This window comes from Photinus pyralis, unplaced genomic scaffold, assembly GCF_008802855.1.
Source record: "Photinus pyralis isolate 1611_PpyrPB1 unplaced genomic scaffold, Ppyr1.3 Ppyr1.4_LG6, whole genome shotgun sequence".
In the NCBI taxonomy this organism is placed as follows: domain Eukaryota; kingdom Metazoa; phylum Arthropoda; class Insecta; order Coleoptera; family Lampyridae; genus Photinus; species Photinus pyralis.
This window is the reverse complement of record NW_022170663.1, coordinates 3,512,689-3,531,112: the sequence shown is the minus strand read 5'-3', so window position 1 is coordinate 3,531,112 and position 18,424 is coordinate 3,512,689. Positions and strand designations below refer to the sequence as shown.

The 18,424-nt window shown below is 35.8% G+C and overlaps 1 protein-coding gene across 2 annotated transcripts in view; it reads left to right on the top strand.

Moving 5' to 3' along the window:
- Positions 1–18,424, top strand: part of LOC116174779 — a 152,932-nt gene that overhangs the window by 12,287 nt on the left and 122,221 nt on the right. Inside the window, exon 2 of one of the 2 annotated variants that reach the window (XM_031492772.1) lies at positions 7,156–7,184. The exons of the other annotated variant lie outside the window; for it this stretch is intronic. The gene's annotated coding sequence lies outside the window, so the exon portion shown is untranslated. The remainder of the gene's footprint in view (positions 1–7,155; positions 7,185–18,424) is intronic. 2 annotated transcript variants of the gene reach the window in all.

The window sequence follows — 18,424 nt, the reverse complement described above, 5'->3', positions numbered from 1 at the left end:
ATCGAATCCAATCTCCCACATTTCTACAAGCGCTTCCCTAGTTGTATGCACAGAACGTACTCTTAAATGTTCCCGATAAATTCAGAATCTTCTTAGAAAATTTTTCAAAATTTTGTTAGCGCTTGTGATCGCTATTCAATTCGTGATCGATTACGTCAACTTACGGGTTTATAAAAAAATCCCCGAAATGTCAAATTATGACAAGATGACGCTGATAATGGAAGTACAAGTACCCCATAAAATAATCTAATCTTCCCTTTAATGAAGAAATAGCCAGCATAGCAAGTTCCGACGCTTCCAGTAATTCACTCAAAAACAGAAAAAGGATACAAGGAATTAATGACATTCAAAGTTCAAAGAAAATTAACATTGGAACCCTGAAAGAAATCACGTGTCAAATCCTTTGAAAACAACAAATTTAACCTGTATCTCTGGTTAATAAGAGGATTATTTGGAAAATAATGGTTGAAAATTAAATTGGTGCAAACTTCGAATTGCATAATCCTAGAACGTACAAAATATAGGTTAAATAAAATGGATGTACTTACGTATTTGCCACAATTCAATTAAATCCTCCATAATGCGAGATAACTGTGTAAACTCCAACCCAAAATTGCTTGGAGAATAACACCATATCCGCTTAATCGCCATAAAATTAAAATAATTCTGCTGCAGACCCCTACAAAATTTCTTAAATGGTTGCCAGGCCGACTTGTGTGAATTCTTCGTATTCTTTGGTACGTTTTCTTAAAGACTCACGCTAGCTTCTTGCTTAGACAGTTTTCCAAATTTTGCCTTTGTAATGATTTGATTTTTCACCGTCACTTCCGTTTACTACAACGTCTACAATTACCTCATTTTCTCATATTGAATAACTCATACCTAGTCATTGATGATCCAAAAACCATTCGTTATCTCTGCTCGAAAAAATTTTCGAAAATTGCATGTCCACTCGTGTTATTACTGAAAACTAACCCTGTTTAACGCTTTTGGTTACGATAAACACCCCATTTAAAATCCCTTTTTCTATGCGTTCTTCGCGTTTGAATTCGTAAATCGCAAAGCTCTTTATATGCGATCGATTTCAAGTAGACAACTGGAAGATGGATGGCGGCTTTGTATTGATATTTACGAAACACGCCGCCTGTTAGAAATGTATCAAATGTGCGCAAATATTAGATCTACACAATTTTGGAATATACGCAGAGATACAATTCCAACATGAAATTGTCTTTAAATTTCGAAACCAAAGCGAATTTCTTAGTTTTATCAAAAACTTATATCTGCGATAAAATTGTTGGGATTGATTCTTTATTAACTTGGAGGTAAACGGTTTTTGCGATCTTTTGTTCTCGGCCAATCGAGCAATGCAAGCGAATTTGGTTGATTAGTATGCAACGTGGCGCGGTTGCATTAGCTACGGACTGTTTGCCGATGTCTGATTGCTGAACTGAAGAGAAAAGCTTTGTTTTGAGATAAACGCGTTAGTATATTGTACCGAAACCAACTTAAATCTAGACGAGAAATTCACAAAAAGAAATAACCCCACCCCCTATTGTTAGTGCTTTTGGTAAATTAGTCGAATTAGGTATAAATTACACATTCAAGGCTTCAATATTTGTACCAACTTCGACAAGTAGAACTTCGTTAATACGTTTTGATACGCAAAACCAACAAACATAATCCCTTAATAAGTAATTAATGTGGCCAACTCTAGTTTCTCATTCAATGGGAAAGTTTGAAAGGGGCGACCGTCCCTTCTCTGACAATCTTTCGGTTTCACGTCGGTGATATTTGTCAACAAAATCACGAGTAAATAATAGGAAAATGCGAATGCCGTAGTTTGGAAATTTCATCTCCATTATTCATATTAGGTAAATCAGTTAAGCTTTTTGCGAATCCTTAATAATATTTGACATTAGGTACCTTTACGTATTATTTTGGATGTCTATACATTATAATCATGCGTATTCTAAACAGACGTACAAAGGACAGTTTATTGAATTTATTAATATTGGAGGAGAAAAATAATTGGGGATTGTGGAAAATTTTTGGGTTTCTCATTTCAAACAAACACACCTACTACTACTGGTAGTTTTAGTAGACACTTATTAGAAATTCCCGGGAAGTTTAAGGGATATTGAGGTATATTTGGTATTTGAAGGTATTTTAGGCAACTTTATCGCTATTTTTCGTGGGCATGTGTAAGGGTTGCTTCTTACATTTTTTTCGAAATAAAAAAAAACTATTTTCTTGTTGGGAAAATCCAAATATCAAATTTACGAAGTATGCATCGAAGAAGAAAGAGAGGAATAGGATTAGATAGAAGAAATGGACAAGAAAGGGAGTGGGATTTATAGTTAATAAGAAGGTACAGTCAACATTACCATAAAGTAATACACAACTGTGATATAGAATCATAGCAATGAAAGTAGATGCGATACCAAGAACAATACTAGTCTTCCAGGTATAGGACAGAATTAGAGAGGAAGGCCAGGGATGCTCTAAGATTGTGGTGGGAGATTGGAATGCCAGTGTGGGAAAGAGTTGGAAAATGCGTACTCGGAGAAAGAAATGAAAGAGGGGATAAACTGATTGAGTTTTGCAAAGAAAATAATTTGATTGGAACACATGGCTGGAGAACCATAAAAGGAGGCGCTACCCTTGGAAAGCACCAGCCACCAGGAGAGCTACATATTTAGGAAACGGGTAGATATTATATTGGTAGAAAGAATGGAGTCAAAGAAGTTTGTGGGCTACCAGGAGCTCGTATATTCAGCGACCACATTCCCCTAGCTCCAGGTTTAGAGATAGTACTGAAAAGAGTGAGGAAATCGAATTTGGACAAATTGAAAGAATTGCACAAAGATGAAATAGGATGTAAAATGGAAAGAGACATAATAGCGTGGGATGGAACACAAAGGACGGAAGAAAGTGTGGAGAAACATTGGGAGAGGATAAAAGAAGGTGTAATAAAAATTAGCAGAGTGCATCGGTTTTTCAAGAAACCTTGGTTAACAACAAAAGCTAAACATTTAAGCCCAGACGAAGGGAAAAGAAAGAACTAACAACAGAAACGAATGAGGCAAGAACATGGTTTGAAAAGGAATGTGGGGAAATCGAAGAACTGTAGAAATTAGATAAACGTGATTGGGTATATAATAAAGTGAACGCTAGTAGTAACTATGATAGGGATAGAAATAGAAAATAGAAATGGCAAGTTGTGGTAGAAGAAAGAAGCGAAGTATTGTAATGTGGAAAGAATATACCGGGTGGTGCACGCTAAGTAGGAACATAGGGATTTAACATGGGAAATTAGTTTTATGCATTATCTTGCCCTCCTGTATATTACTGAAAAAACTGTAGAGTTTAAAATTGTTCAGATTTAAAAGGTACAATACAATATCTTGCGCGCAAGATTGCCACTAAGGAGCAATAATGCTGAATTCTGCTTCCCTGAAATCTCCATTTGTATTCGTCAAAATAACTGGCAGCGTTTATCAGCGCTGCCTTTTTGGACTGTAGCGATTCTTGAGGGTTAGGAAACGGGATTGACGGGATAATCAGGGAAGAGTAGGTCTCCCAGTGAAACAATCCAGAGCGAATGCAAACCTGTATAGGGTGGGCGCCAGACAGACACAAAATCCGGCCAAAATGAAACTAAAAATAAAACAAAAATAAAGGACCATACGAGTTTGCAAAGCTCCGGTACTAGGGGGTTCCAACTTCTCGTCTGAATAATCGATATAATTATTTAATTTCAGTAACAAAATATTAAAGTAACCAATTACCTATAAGTATAAGTAATATCAGCATTATAACACTAAGGTACAAACAAGAACAGCTGTTTCTGTAATACCTTGTTTCCAGTGAACGAATATAGTAACGAAATTAGGTTTGTAGTACAATCGATAAATGCCATAAATTTTACGAGTAATAAATAGAGGCAATAGATCCACAAGCGGAATACCCGCTACAGTAAGTACATGCAACGATACAACAAAGGCATAAAGATACATAAAGAATGTTAGCTTAAATTATAATGTCGAATGACCAACGCATATAAGGTCATTAACAGCAAAGGCATTCAATTGGGTAAATTGGGAGAAACTGTTGGAACTACTAAAAAGGAATGGTGTCAATTGAGAGAAAGACTAATACAAAACTTACATAAACAAAAAGCAAAAATCAGAGTAAAAAGGTGGATTGGTTTGATATCGGAAAAGGAGTTGGATAGGGATGCTGTTTATCAATTATCACCAACAGCAATGAAAGAGACCAAGAAACGTTTGAAGTAGAATTGGAGAGGAAAGGATCATAGAGCAAAGGGAAATGAACTGGATGGGACATGTCGAGAGCCTTGTTCAGGGAGAAATGAAAAGAGGAAATTGGTTGACGACCTGAAGGAGGGAAAAGAAAGATATGAAGGAGTAAAGAGAACCAGAAAACCAATGATGATGTCGTGATTACGTCTAAAAAATGTCTGTGTCTGTATAGGCGGAATTTATTACTCCATTGTTATTTTTTAGATATTTCAAAGTTCTAATTTTTTTAAAATTTATTAATAACCAGATCAACATACAAAAATGTTATACATGGCTGAGTTGTTATGAACCTATGTGTTAATGTTTCGAATTTCGCTTTGAGGCGAATGTCCGAGTATAGATCTTTGGGAAGTTTTCTCTTCATTCTTTTATGCAGGATTTTACGTCCTAATTGTTGGAGAATGAGTTGGTGCGTGGTTTGCGGATACATTCCTCGATTGGATTTATTCCCAGTTCGTAGTGCACTTGTTGATTCGTCATGAATCAGGGTGCGTTAATTACAATGCATAGTACTTGGTTTTGGAAGGGCTGAATTTTCTTGAGGTTTGTTTTTTGAGGTGGACAGGTGTATGTGATTATTATAGGTCTGAAGAGAGCTTTGTATAGAAAGATGCCACGATCATGTTGTAATGGTGTTTCCCGGTATGCTTCAAGGTATTTAGTAGCTTCTTTTTGATTGTGAATATTTTGCTGGCGCATTTGGTTTTAAGAAAGGAGATGATTACATATTTAATATGTCGAGGAATGTATCTTTATGTGAGACCTTGGATTCACACTTTATCGAAGGCCTGGGTAATGTCAGAGAAAACTGCGACTGTGTGTTGTTTATTTCGTATCCTTCTTCCATTGTTTCTGTAACACTTAGTAACTGCTGGATTGTGGTCGAAATCCGAAGTCCGGAATTATATGTGTATCCCCTAGAAAGTACTTAGCCTTCGGTTTATTACTTTTTCTAGCAGTTTGGAGAATACGGCTAGCTAGGGTACTTATGGGTTGGTAACTATTGCAATCATGTTTGTATTTCCCGATATGTTTCAAATTAGTTGGACTGGTCTGTCATTAAAAGTGTTTTCATAAACAATATACAACTGGCACCAAAGTGTCGATTGAAACATTGTACCTAACCATCAGTTTATCTTAATGTGAATGTGAATTCTTTGGGGCGCATACCATGTTCAAGAGTTTGAATAAAAAAAGGTTATAAAAATATTCTTTAACGCGAATAAAAGATGTGAATGGGTGGGTAACTTCGTTTCCGTTCGAACAAACAAAGGAAGGAGGTTTTGCTTACAATGAACGAATTTATTTCTGTCTAGCCCTGCGTTATGAAGAGTAGAAGCATAATATTGTTTAAGCATTTTCGGTTTTAGTTTTTTTCAGTGTTTCTCAAATACATCTACTACTGCATGCAGACGAAATACTCAAAATGCGAGGAATTTTGATGAAATGCCTAGAAATTACTTTTAAAGTTCCTGTATTATTATATGAAAACCTTGCAAGAATTAACTCTAAGTTGCACATGAAAGGAAAATTTCGACGTAAAACCCCAAATTTTGAAAATTTCAAAACCATTAGCAAATTTAAATTTCAATGTAAAAGCAATAATGCTAAAAAGAAGAGTATGCAACGGATGTTTCAAACTGCGATTCCTGCGACCCTGTAATTCTTTCAGCGGTGTCAGTGGTGCAGTTTTTGTTCTCTATGAGGTTGGTCGTTTTGATTTATGGGCCTATTTGTCAATTATGATGGCGAATGAATTTAGGAAGTAAACTAAATTGATTTAAAGCCAAAGTTTAGAATTTAAAATTCCTTAAATAGGCCATGATTATGAATTGTTTGGACTGTACCTCAATTAGGTTGCCAGAATTTTCATTGTAGCCTGGTTTGTTGTGATATTTGGCATATACTGTGCGTTGCAGATAATAGGGTCACCTCAATATATCTTTTATTTGGCGACATACGAAAAATTTGTTAAATATAATTTTATTTGACATTGCCATCAGCGCATATTCAAACTTCCGGTTTAACCGGAAAGCGATGCAACTTTTGTTTTTCAAACGCAATTCCTATTTTTTTTAAGAATTAATAACAACATAAAATCAAAACAACATAAAATATCTGGTTGATATAAAGAAAAATAGAAAATTCGTGATTTAACATTTAGAACATTTATGAAATCTAGCATGTCGTGTGCTGTCATGGTTGCATTACATGGGGAGAGCGTCTCGTGCAAAAGTAAATCTTCAAAACAAAACAATGAACAAGCTACTGTAGGTTTTTTCTGTCATATGGCATGCTAGATTTCAAAAGTTGCATCGTTTTCCGGTTAAATCGGAAGTGATACCGGAAGTTTTATTATGCGATCAGATAGATCGTGTTGTCACATATAAAATTATATTTAACAAATATTTCTTCTGAGATTGAGGTGACCCTATTATCTGAAACGCACTGTATTCCTTCCCACTCTATTTTCTATGTAGTTCAATTTTCTTGTCTGATAATTGTATTCATGTTTTCTGGATTTTTGAAGATTGTTACCGAAATCTGTTTTTTCTTCTTTTTTTGAATGTGCCTACCTATAATGTTTTTTCCCCTAAAATACAGTACTGGCTCTATCGCACCTTTGGAAATTATTGTCATTGCTTTTTTTGTTTATACTCGAGTTATCTTTAGACCAAATGAAATTTTCCTATTATGATTGAATTTTAAACATTAAACAAAAACAACTGACACAATAAAAACATTTGAGCGAAACTTGCACAATATACTACTACTACGTATTTTAAACTATTCCTTTTGTGTTACTTATATTTTCCTTTGTTTGTTACAGGCGAGTGATCTCATTAATTCGTATCAGTGGTAAGTTTTTCACTTTGGTAGTTATATATTCGTTTTCTGTACGTACTTTACGGGAAAGTGCAGCCACATCATTTACTCAAAATCATAGATTAGCGATAAGAAACTGCATTAAATGTTTTGGATCAGATACACACTTTCCAAATTAAGAAAATTCTAAATCCACTCTCAATTGAAAAGCAAACTAAGTTCTAGAAATAGAACCCTTTTTGGTTCACATTTTAGAAACTAATCGATCGGGTTTTTGGATTTTGGTCAAAACATTTATTTTGCCGAGTTTTCACGGGGTACAAAGTAATTTCCTTGGAGATTGATCGGACATCAAACGAATAAATTGTGGTAATTGTCGTAATACAAGCAGATTGGTTACTCGATCATGGTTAACCGAAAACGATTTCTTAGACATTTCATATTGTTCGACGTCTGAAATTTAGAGCCGTGCGCGAAGGCACGGAAATGAAAATTTACGATCTGCATTATACTAAGTTCCAATGCCAAACTGTTGGTGGAAAAAAAATTCGCTTCATCCTCAAGCGAAAGAGCAGCCGGAAATAACGCGAATTAATTAAAAGATAGAGGGTATGCACAGGTAGTACGGAAGTGATTTAATGTGACCCGCGGTCCCGATGTACTTTAATCCAAAGATATGCATTTCCGACTTTATTGCCAGAAAGTGCAAATCACGGCACGGGAAACAAAATTTAATGTCGTCGCAATCTGCATATTCATTGCATTTTTGTTCAAATTGCGAGCGGAATAAAGCTAGAGAGCTACAAATGAGGTTATCACAAATTCTCGCTCCTTTTACTTGTTTTGATAGGCTGGTGTTAAAAACAAATCGGGTCAAGACACTATCAAACTGTTTTCACATGATGAATGCGTGTAAACTTCAACTGTGTTAAACTATTTAGATCTTCCATGATTTTTCCGAACTCTGCAACTTTTACTCAGGCTGTTTAGAGATTTGATGCTTACCTTTGGTTGGATCCATCGTTAAAAAATTTTAAAATAAAAATTACAGTACTTTTTATCGTGCTCTGAAAATTCCAAGTGTAGGAGGCAATTGAATTGAAAATATTTTGGAGAATGTTTGCTCTTCCACACCATACTTTCTTAAAATATTTTTTTCTTTCAAGTTTTTTCAATGTTTTGTAGTAGATATGTTTGAGAATTTTAAGAGTAATAGTTAATTGAACCCAATATGTATTCAAAAGCGAGTTTGTCAAATTATTTCATGAATTTCAATTTGAAAACGTTTTCAAAGGTTCGGAATATTATTTGCTCGAATATTTGAGAAAGAATTGTTTGATAAATAATTAAAATTTAAAATAATATGTTGAAATGTGGTTTACGATTCAAGGGAATTTGAAATTTTTTTGAAATTATTGTATCAGATTTAAGGTCTATCCGATTTAAGGTCTTCATTAAAGCCAATTTTCATATGACGAACTTGAAGTTTGAAGAACAAGTATTAAATATTTCACGCTTTAAATTTAGTGCATAATTGTTGTGAAGTCAGCAGTAACAATACTGCAATTAATATGCAAAAATATGCACTTGATCCTCCAATGCACACTCATCTTTCATCTCTTCAAAAACTGCAATAAAATTATGTAGAATTAATTTAAAAGGACAAACTAGGTCTAAAAACCCGTACCAGTCCACATAGCTGTTGACCCGGGTCGAAATGCTGTTGGACCAGCTGAAAAAGCTCTTGTACAGCTTCACGAACAGTTGAAAATGCTGTTGTTCACGAATCTCAAAGGGAGGTACGATTCCGGGAATGTTCTTCAGCATAATAATTTCTGCGTCTACTAAAAGTCTCAATTTTGAGTTTGAAGCTTGAGATTTAAAAAGTGAACTTTCAATTTACTTCACGCGTCATTAATAACTTTTTCAACATCCCGTCCCCCTTCCTTAAGCCGCCCTTTTGATGCACACCTCTTTCACGCAGGCTTTATTACACTCTCTCCCTTTCTTGGTTTTTTATTTTTGTTCAGGTCACATTTGATCCCATTTCCTTTCCTTTCCTTCAAGCTTCTCCCCTCTGCTTCCAAATCATTCCCTGCAAGTTGTCTCTGAATCTAGTTTCCCCTTTCCTTGAGCCTCCTTCTTTACGTCTGCCTCACACGTCTTTACGCTTTTCGCCACGTTCTGCTTTTGAAAAAGTGTTCCAACATTTGATATTTTTTTAAACTTGTTCCTTACTTTTTCGTGCTGTTTCGATCATGAATTGAGAGAGGATCTTAAAAAAAATGCGATAATTTTACTACCACCAAAAAAACAGTTAAATAAAGTGCTCCATTAAAAGCTTAATTTTTATGATTACACACGGACATATAACATGCCATGTAATGCGAAAAACTGGAGCATAGAATTTAATAATTTATAAAGGTTGAATGTGCCCGCCTGTAATTTTAGCGAATCACAGTTGAATGTTCAGACAGCATTTTAATCAGTAAAATGTAAATTACACGACATACCCCTAAATGAAGAGGGTGTTTTCTTTTAATCTAAATTAACAACGCTCCTAACGATTCTCGCGCACGTCACTAATTTTCGAACAATAATTTAATCTCGTTAGTGTCGGGGAAAGGGTCACGTGCTCTTCGGAATTGAAAATTGTTACCGCCGATAACTGACAGGAAGTGGCGTTATTTCTCGTGGAACGTCAGGTGATGGTCAATCACATACGAAAGAGGAAGGCTATTTAATTAAACTTTCCTAATCCACAGTTTAAGGATGACGGGATAACTGTCAATACGAACTGAAAACTTTGGAAGAAGCTACTAAATAACCAAAAAGCCTCTTAAAAGTTTACTGTTTGTGTTGCGTAAACATTTATTTACGTATTTGTTTAGCGGCAAAGCTTCAAAATTATAAATAGTCGACTTCCGCTTGAAGTTTATGGATGAATAAAGTTGGGTGTTTGCGAATAGAAATTTGTTGTTTCTGTTGCGAGTTTAATTGAATTTGCGTACCATCAGTGGTTAGCCATTTATCAGAGTGCTAATTTTAAAACCGTTCACGTCAGGAGGGGCTTCCATAATTTACAGTCACCTTGTCAATAACTTTCTGGCCGAAATCGCGAACTTTAACCTAAACCTAACAGCGAGCGGTCGGAATTTAAATGATCTTTAATTAACGAATTCATTCCACCGAGTAACACCATGAAAAAGTCGTTTTTGATCAAAATATATTCAAATAAAGCGAATCTAAAACCATGTATGATTGATGGGCGCAGCAGAAAATAGAAACAGTAAAAAGAAAAATTTTAGGTGTAAAGTGGAAATTGCCGCAATTTATTTTCGAAAGAACCCCCCTCATAAAAAATCAATGAAAGCTTATAAACCCTAGGCCCATCCTAATTTTAACGTTAGCGAGTTGTGTTTAATCTTTAACGCATTCCTGTAACTTATACCTTCGTTCCTCCAGTATTAGACGAATTCTTTCATTTGTTTAGAAATCGAATGCAGGATACATCCATCGCCCTACATCCAACTGTAACGATTCGTAGCTGCAACTTATTTCTTGTTGTCTACAGGAAAGTGATCTTTGCCTACAACTTAAAGTTACATGAACTAAAATGAAATACCGGAACCATACAAAGGCGGTCATTAATTAATTTTGATTGGTTAAGGATCTTATTCTAACCAATCCCGACTAGTTCTAGGTTCGATGATTGTTTCAAAAAAAATGTACGGTTAGCGTTTTCTACGGTAGCTTTGCCTTATACTGATCTGGACCAGTTTAATTAAACAGAAACCCAATGATTGGAAACACACGCAAAAACATTTGATCCTCTCTTGAATCACAATAAACAAAATCAAAACTTGAAAACGCCGAATTGTGATTATCAATTAATTAAAAATTTATTAAATTAATTAATTCGAAAACTCCTTCAGAAACCACGCTGACTTGGTTGCTGGTATCTAATAATTAATGTTTCTCTACCCGCTCCAACTTCCCTAGAATGATAGCCACCCTATCATTCTAGGGAAGTTGGAGCGGGTAGAGAAACATCCTTTACTGCCTCTTCTACTTCATCTTCCAGCTCACTGTTATAATCTCCATCTTGAAATTCCTCTTTAATTTGATTTAATTGTATTAATTCATTTGACTCCTCTTCTTCATCACTGTAATCTTCCTTCTCTTCCTCGATTTCTTGCTTAACTTGCTTTCAATCTTGAATTGATTCACTTAAATTTCTTTCTTTGTCATTAAATTTTTTTTATGAATCCCATTACTAGTTACTACATCCTCCTCCTTTTCTTTTTGTATTTCTGCGGTGTTGTAACCAGCGTTGGGGTTTTTGAAATAATTTTTTGTAAAGTGAGTGACTTGTGTTTTTCTCCTGTGTTCGCTGCATAGTGGAGCCCCTAGTCCTTGGTAGTTTTCGGGCTGTGCTGACAAACCTTTTCCTTCTGCAAAATTCCTCTTTGGTTCATAACTTCCTCGTCCTCTTCTGTAAGTGTTGTAACTGTTGTAACCCTCTCGAATGTAATTAACTTGTCTTCTATTTTCTTGTTTTTCGTTGACATCTCTTCGGGTTTCCTAGTTTATTGCATTGGCATTATATTTTGGTCACTAATCTTGAAGGAAATTTATAAGAATTTTCATTTTTTGATAAAAAAAATCGATATGATGGTGAAGTAAAGAGAATTAAAATGAAATAGGAAAACTATATCTGTATACGATCTCCTAGGTAGGGTTACAACTTGGCATTGCGTATTATATGAGTAAATCTATGCTCATTTTGAATTTCACGTAATTCGGTTCATAACTAACGGCGATGTTAAAAGGTCACATTTGATCCCATTTCCTTTCCTATCCTTCTCCGCTTTTACGCGAGACTAATAGCGACGTTTCGTCCTTGCAAAATTTCAATTATGCACTTCCAGGTAAAACGCTTCCAGTGACGTACCATGCGTTTTTCTCCTTTAATGAAATGCATAAAAGCGGGAACGATAAAATTCAAAAACTCAGATTTGTTACATCACAAAGTTAAATTTGATTAAAAAGATTTGTTTCGCAGTTTATGAACGTAGCTATCTCACATTAAATTTTGAGGGAAAAACAGTCTTATTTTTAAAATAAGTCAAAGTTTGTCCAGGATAATTTGTTTCTCGGCCAATCAGAACCGTCGTTTTTGCTTTTTTGATAATATTTATTTGATTATAAATTTTGATGCAGTTGTGCAATCGTGCCAAATTCAGTTTTTTCTGTTACTAGAGTCAAAGTTTATTCAAGAAAATTCGATCGATCGATTTTGGGTTTTGTTTCTGGGTCAATCTGAACGTCATAGGATATTCAATTATGACAAAACTATAGGCGAAAATTTATTACCTACAAACATTCGTTTCTCTGTCAATATGGCGTGTAATTTTTCATTTCATTTGGAAGGCAAGGCATTGTTTTAGTTAAAATACTTAGATCATTATAAATTTTGATGTAGTTCAATCAATGTTGCAGTTTTTCCGGTCACTGGAAGTCGGTCCGTGCATACTGAAATAGAAAGTATTCTTTTAGATTTTTCGAGAGAAATGGTAAAGAGTGGTTGTTTCAACTGCATTGAATAAAATGGGGTGTTGAAATGTTACATAAACGCTTTATAGTGGAAGATCGATATAGACAAACCGTAAGAGAAAATTTATCTCACGGAAATTGGATGACACCATCTTTGCTTACCTAAAAACAAAATATCGTCAACAACAAGCAATTTGGCGTTAAATTAACCCCTTACAAGCAAAAAAAGGTTCGCGAAGGTTAATTTAGATGATTAATGTTCGGGTGACAATGCACTCTCAAGAGCGAACGATTTCCTCCTTTTACTAATTGCTCCCAATCAATTTTCGGTTCGCGCGTACATTTTCCGAGATTAACAGTGAATAATTTTGATCCTTAGTTAAATGATTGCCCATTATTTATATAAGTTTGTTTCATTGTTTCGGTGCAGACAATTCGAAGTTTAATAGTTTGTTAGTTACGGTAGTTTGGCTGACAAAATGGGGTTTGCCGGTGAGGAAGTTGTGGTTCTTGAGGTTTAGATGCTCGAGCTTCAAGATTTAACTTGGTCGCACACGATCGAAACGACAAAAGTCGTCGTAATTATCTTTGTCCGAATAACGTCCGAATTTATGACATATTGAATATAATATAACAAAGGCATTTAAGTTTGTACTCATTTTTACTCTTTACATACTTCCTAATGTGAGTGATCATGATTTAGAGATATTTTAGGCAGCTTTTTTATTTATTTATTGTCCCTTTTGTTTTGGGCTTTCAACAGGCTTGCGCCCAATTACAGAGTGACCCGTGTAATACTTTTTAGAGGTGCCCCTGCAGAAGATCTTAAGTTGTTCTATACTACTCCGGTATTTACCTTACAAATTAGGAAAACTGCAGGAAAACCTAATTCGTAGCAGCCGGCAGAATGCTCGAAACTGATTTAAAGGAAATTCCCATCTCTGCCACAGATGAAAAATTCTTTCTTCAGCCAAGGTTCGAACACCCGTCCAAGGCTCTACCACTGTTACGTTTATGGCAAAAAAAAGCATCTTTTTTTATTATTAATTTATTTTTTCTACAACTGTCAAAAAAACCTGTCATTTTCTCACGAATTTCGAAGCGCGAAGTACTAGATTTTTAAACGGTTAATTAATAAGTAAGGTTGCCCTTGACAACGTGCGCGAAATCGTCAACAGTGAAAAAAAGTATTTCGCGCACGTGACAAAGTTGAACTTAAACAGCAAATTTAATTAACAATCGGTTCAGTTGTAGAAAAAATATTGCATATAACGCTAGCGCGAAGTTATTTCGCGCATTTGACTGATATTTTAACTCGGCTTCGCCTCGTCAAAATACCTTCAGTCTCAATGCGCGAAATTGAACTTCGCGCTCTTGTTATATAAATAACTATTTTGTTGTTGAGTCAAGTTAATTTTAAGTAAATATAAATTCTTTCATTTTAGATTTCGCTTTAATTTAATTTAAAATAACGCAATAACGCGGGATATGTAATTCCTGTCAAATCCTACGCGATCATTGTTTTTAAAGTTAAATTTAAAACTGATCATACAGAACACGTCTAAACAAATGTTTAAACATAACCGATACAACGTGGGAAGGGTCTTTAGAAAATCGAGGATGGGCCCTTTTTTGATAAAATACATAATTTGAAAGGAAGTAGCTGCGTGCATCACAATTTGTTTTCGTGTTCCCTTTTGGATATGATTATGCTGAAAGTTAACTAAACAGGCAAGAAACCCTTCAAACTAGTCTTTCTGATATACGTGATTGATTACTCCCTTCTCTCGAGGGAATGCTTTATAACGCACACGCGGATGATTGATGTTAATTTCAAAAATGAAGCGTAACGTTAAACACAAATTCGTGGCGTTAACAATTTTGGCACGAGGAGAAGAGAAACGTAACGTTTTCACTTCGGTACGTCACTTTTAAATCCCATTTCATATTAACACAATTTCTTTTTGTTCGAAGTTCCCCCGATATTGGAAATAGAAAGGAAATCCGATAGCAGCTTTTAGCCCTTAAAGTTAAACTTGAAAGCTCCAAAACCTTTTTTCCAGTAATTGAGATCAATAACGACAATGATTTCTATTCTTTATATACCTCTCAGTATATATTTACTATTTATAATCCCAATAAACCGCGCTATCGATTTCCGCATATATATTATATTGAGAAAAGCTAAGTCTGTTATTTCAGAATTACGTTCTCCGTCAACTTATAATGAAGTTTAGAAGGACTTTCGGAAAATTGCTTGTTTTGATGTTGAAACGCCACTAAAGGAAAGTTTTATCTAATTGACGTGGACAGATGTAACCGGTTTAAGGATACAAATATAAAAAGAATGCCAGAAACACTGTCTCTATAGCAACGAAATTAATTTCATATTGTGACAGTTAAGGTAATGAACAAAAAAACTCTGTTTACGCAACTCGTTTTCCTGCCACAAAGGCTACCATTAAGCTATCACCCACAAATTTTAAATATGGAAAGATTTGGTTGCGTCAAGGAATTTCCAAAAGGGGTTCTAAACCAATCTAGGAATTGAAAACACTGGTATTTTGTGGCGTTGAAGTAACAAAGCTAAATGAAAAACACCAAGAAACCCAATTAAAGTTTAGAAACCTGTCATCGGCACAGAGAAAGTAAAAAAATCTAATTCTTAATTAGTGAAAAGTGAAGTTTTACGAGTTCTCATTGGAGAAAATAGGTATTAGGCAGTATTCGCTTACAAATTTCTGCCCTTTCCTAACAATCTAATTGTGACTCTACGTTCACTAAAGTAATCTTACCGACTGATGAAAGCTTACATAGATCAGCAAACTTGTACAGTTGACCTATATGCTAGACGTCTATTGAAAATAGATCAAAACTTATGCCCTCGTATAGAGTCACACCGCTCTGTCGCTTTTCTTTCTTCTTATAAGAAATGTTGAGTGATATTTGCGTTTGCCCGATTTACACTTGATTAGAATCTCAACAATTTCTATTTTAGTTGATTTATCCCTAAAATCAACATGATTTTTTTGGGCGTCTCAAAGTGATTGAATCCGTGATTAGAAATTACATGTTCAAGTAAGAAATTTTTTGTATTTCCGTTCCGAGACAAACTCACAAATACATCCGAAGATATTCCGAGTTTGGTCGTAATTCGATTTTTACTTTGAATTACCGAGATAAACCCAGAATATCTAATATAACTTCGAGAATTCCGCAATCAGCGCCACCTGACTGTGACTGCATATGCTTATTGCGGTAACATCTACGGAGGTTCTCCTGTGCACAGGTTATAATGGTTATCATGGTCCCATGCTGACCAACGGAGAAGCTGAAGCCAGCTCTCGGTCGATCACCATATACAGGGTGGTACAACGAAAACGAAACAGACTCAATAATTCGTAAGGAAATAGATTTCAGAAAAAACGCAAAAACCAGGTCGACTTTGGTTAGAAGGGGGACATCTACTTGTACTTAACAATTTACACTCCTAGCGTCAACCCCCTAAGCAGGTTTACCACCCCTTCAATAATTTTAAGTTGAACATTAGGCCGAGTGACACATCATTGGAAAGAGCTTTTAATTTTGTACATGCCTATGTTCAATTTTCAAATTTGCATTTTTTCCAAGACCTACTGCCTTACGAGTTATTCAGTGTGTTTCGTTTTCTTTGTGCCACCCTGTACACCGATGCCCGTTCTCATTTCCGTCTGTAAATCACACGAGCCCCTCAGGTTTGAGAAACCGGCAATCTGTGTTCAGCCACTGCTCCCTGTCAGGGCGGTGACCTTATAACTTTTCTGTCTTAGTAAGACAGTCCGAGTCACACCCCTTCTTGCAATGAGGGGATCAAATCTAAAGGTTTCCTCCCAGATCCTGCCCAAGGCTGCTTCGATCCTTCCACTCCTCCTACTCATTTAGCCGTATGGAAGCCTTCCGAGCCCTGTGCCTCCACAACTAAACGTAAAGTCGCTGGTCCCAGAATTGCCTCCACGGCCAAAGTTGGCGTGGTTTTCATGGTTTCAGTTATGTAGGTACACAACTCCTTTTCACCAGCTTTCGGAGATATACCCTAAAACCAGAGAGTCTCGTGCTTCTCTGTGTCAAAGATGCTGCTGTCGGGGTGGGCGTGTGACCGCTGTGGCTTATGTTTAATGTGGACTTATTTGAGTGCCTACTGTTGTCCTGCTGTTTTTGTTCGCTGCTGGGATTGGGTACCTCAAGTTCGACAACTGCCGTCTTCCCCAGGACTTGCAGCTACATATCGACTCCATTTTTCCTCTAGAAGTCGCGCCTATTGTTTTCCGGCTGTGTAAAAGTTTGTTGCTCTTCTTCTCTAGCCCCTGAAGCGTTTTGTGGGTGTTGCGAGACTTCGAGCATTTCGTGGATTCCCAAGTGGACTTCCGATACGATTATTCTTTCTTCCGTTTTTTTGGGTAAGACGATAACGGGGCTAGCATGGACTTTCGGATAGTCCCTCTAAGGATTGCTTCTTAATAATAATAAAAAACCAAACAGTCTGGAGGGTTTTTCTGGTTGAACTTGAACTTATTAGATTTCTAAACCCAAGGAAATACTCGGGATCATTTTTGTGTAAAATGAGTTTAAAGTGTTAAAAGGATTTTTGAGTAACTCTGAAAGGAAAGACACACCAAACTTGACTATTGGCGCAGAAATCAGCACAAAATAGGCACAAAACTGACATAGGTTTCAAGTCGATCCGATTCTAAGGGGAGCTACGTTAAGTTGGCACCCCCTTTAGAAATTTTAAATTACTCTGGAAGGAAAGGCGCACAAAACCTGAGTAATTGCCGCACAAATCGGCACAAAACGAGCACAAAACTATGGTATAATGTGGATACGAGAATGATGGTGTTTGTGGAATGGAAAATTTTGATTTTCTCGTAAACGGAAGCGCCAATATAGCACAATATTTGGGGAGATGTAACACATCCACCTAACACAGTCTTTTCCAAAAATTCTACCAACCTACGAGCATGCCTTTCTAGGCCCTTTCCTCACTTCTTTCCTTACCTTTAGACTGTCAAAAGCTCGTTTTTAAAAGTAGGTACTTTTGAAGCAGTTAAATACTTTTGAAGGCAATCGAAAACGTTCCAGGGTCTTCTATGCGCTTTCTGGATTTGTGTAGTGTATTTCGAAAGCTCTTCCCTCAGAGCTATGTTCTCTAGACTCTTTCCAGGGTATACATTTGTTTAGAGCATAACAATTAAAAATCTCCGAAAAATGTAAAGATCGCCCCCAAAAAGGGGGAGTTCGATAGCACCACGAAGGAAGGACATCTAACAAAGATCAAATTCAAGAAAATTCTTTTTCTTTTGTTCTTTTGGTATTTTTCGAAACAAAATATGAAATTAATTTTTGAAAAGGTCTTGAACCGACTTGTTTTCAATTCTATGGTGTTTACTTTCCGCGCTACTTTGTCATACTGATGCCCGGTTTCACAAACGATGGATTAAGGTTAATCACTGATTAAATAATTAGAATGGGAAACAAATGAGCGTATAATCAAAGGTGGTTAACATTCTAATATTTTTAATCATTGATTTATCCTTAATCATCGTTTGTGAAACCCGGCATATATTTCCCAAATACAATATAATGTTGTGTTGTACAATTACATTTCTATATGATAAAGTCGATCGCGACCTTAAATTTACACTGACAGTTTAGGAATTGGATGGTCACTTACAAAGAAA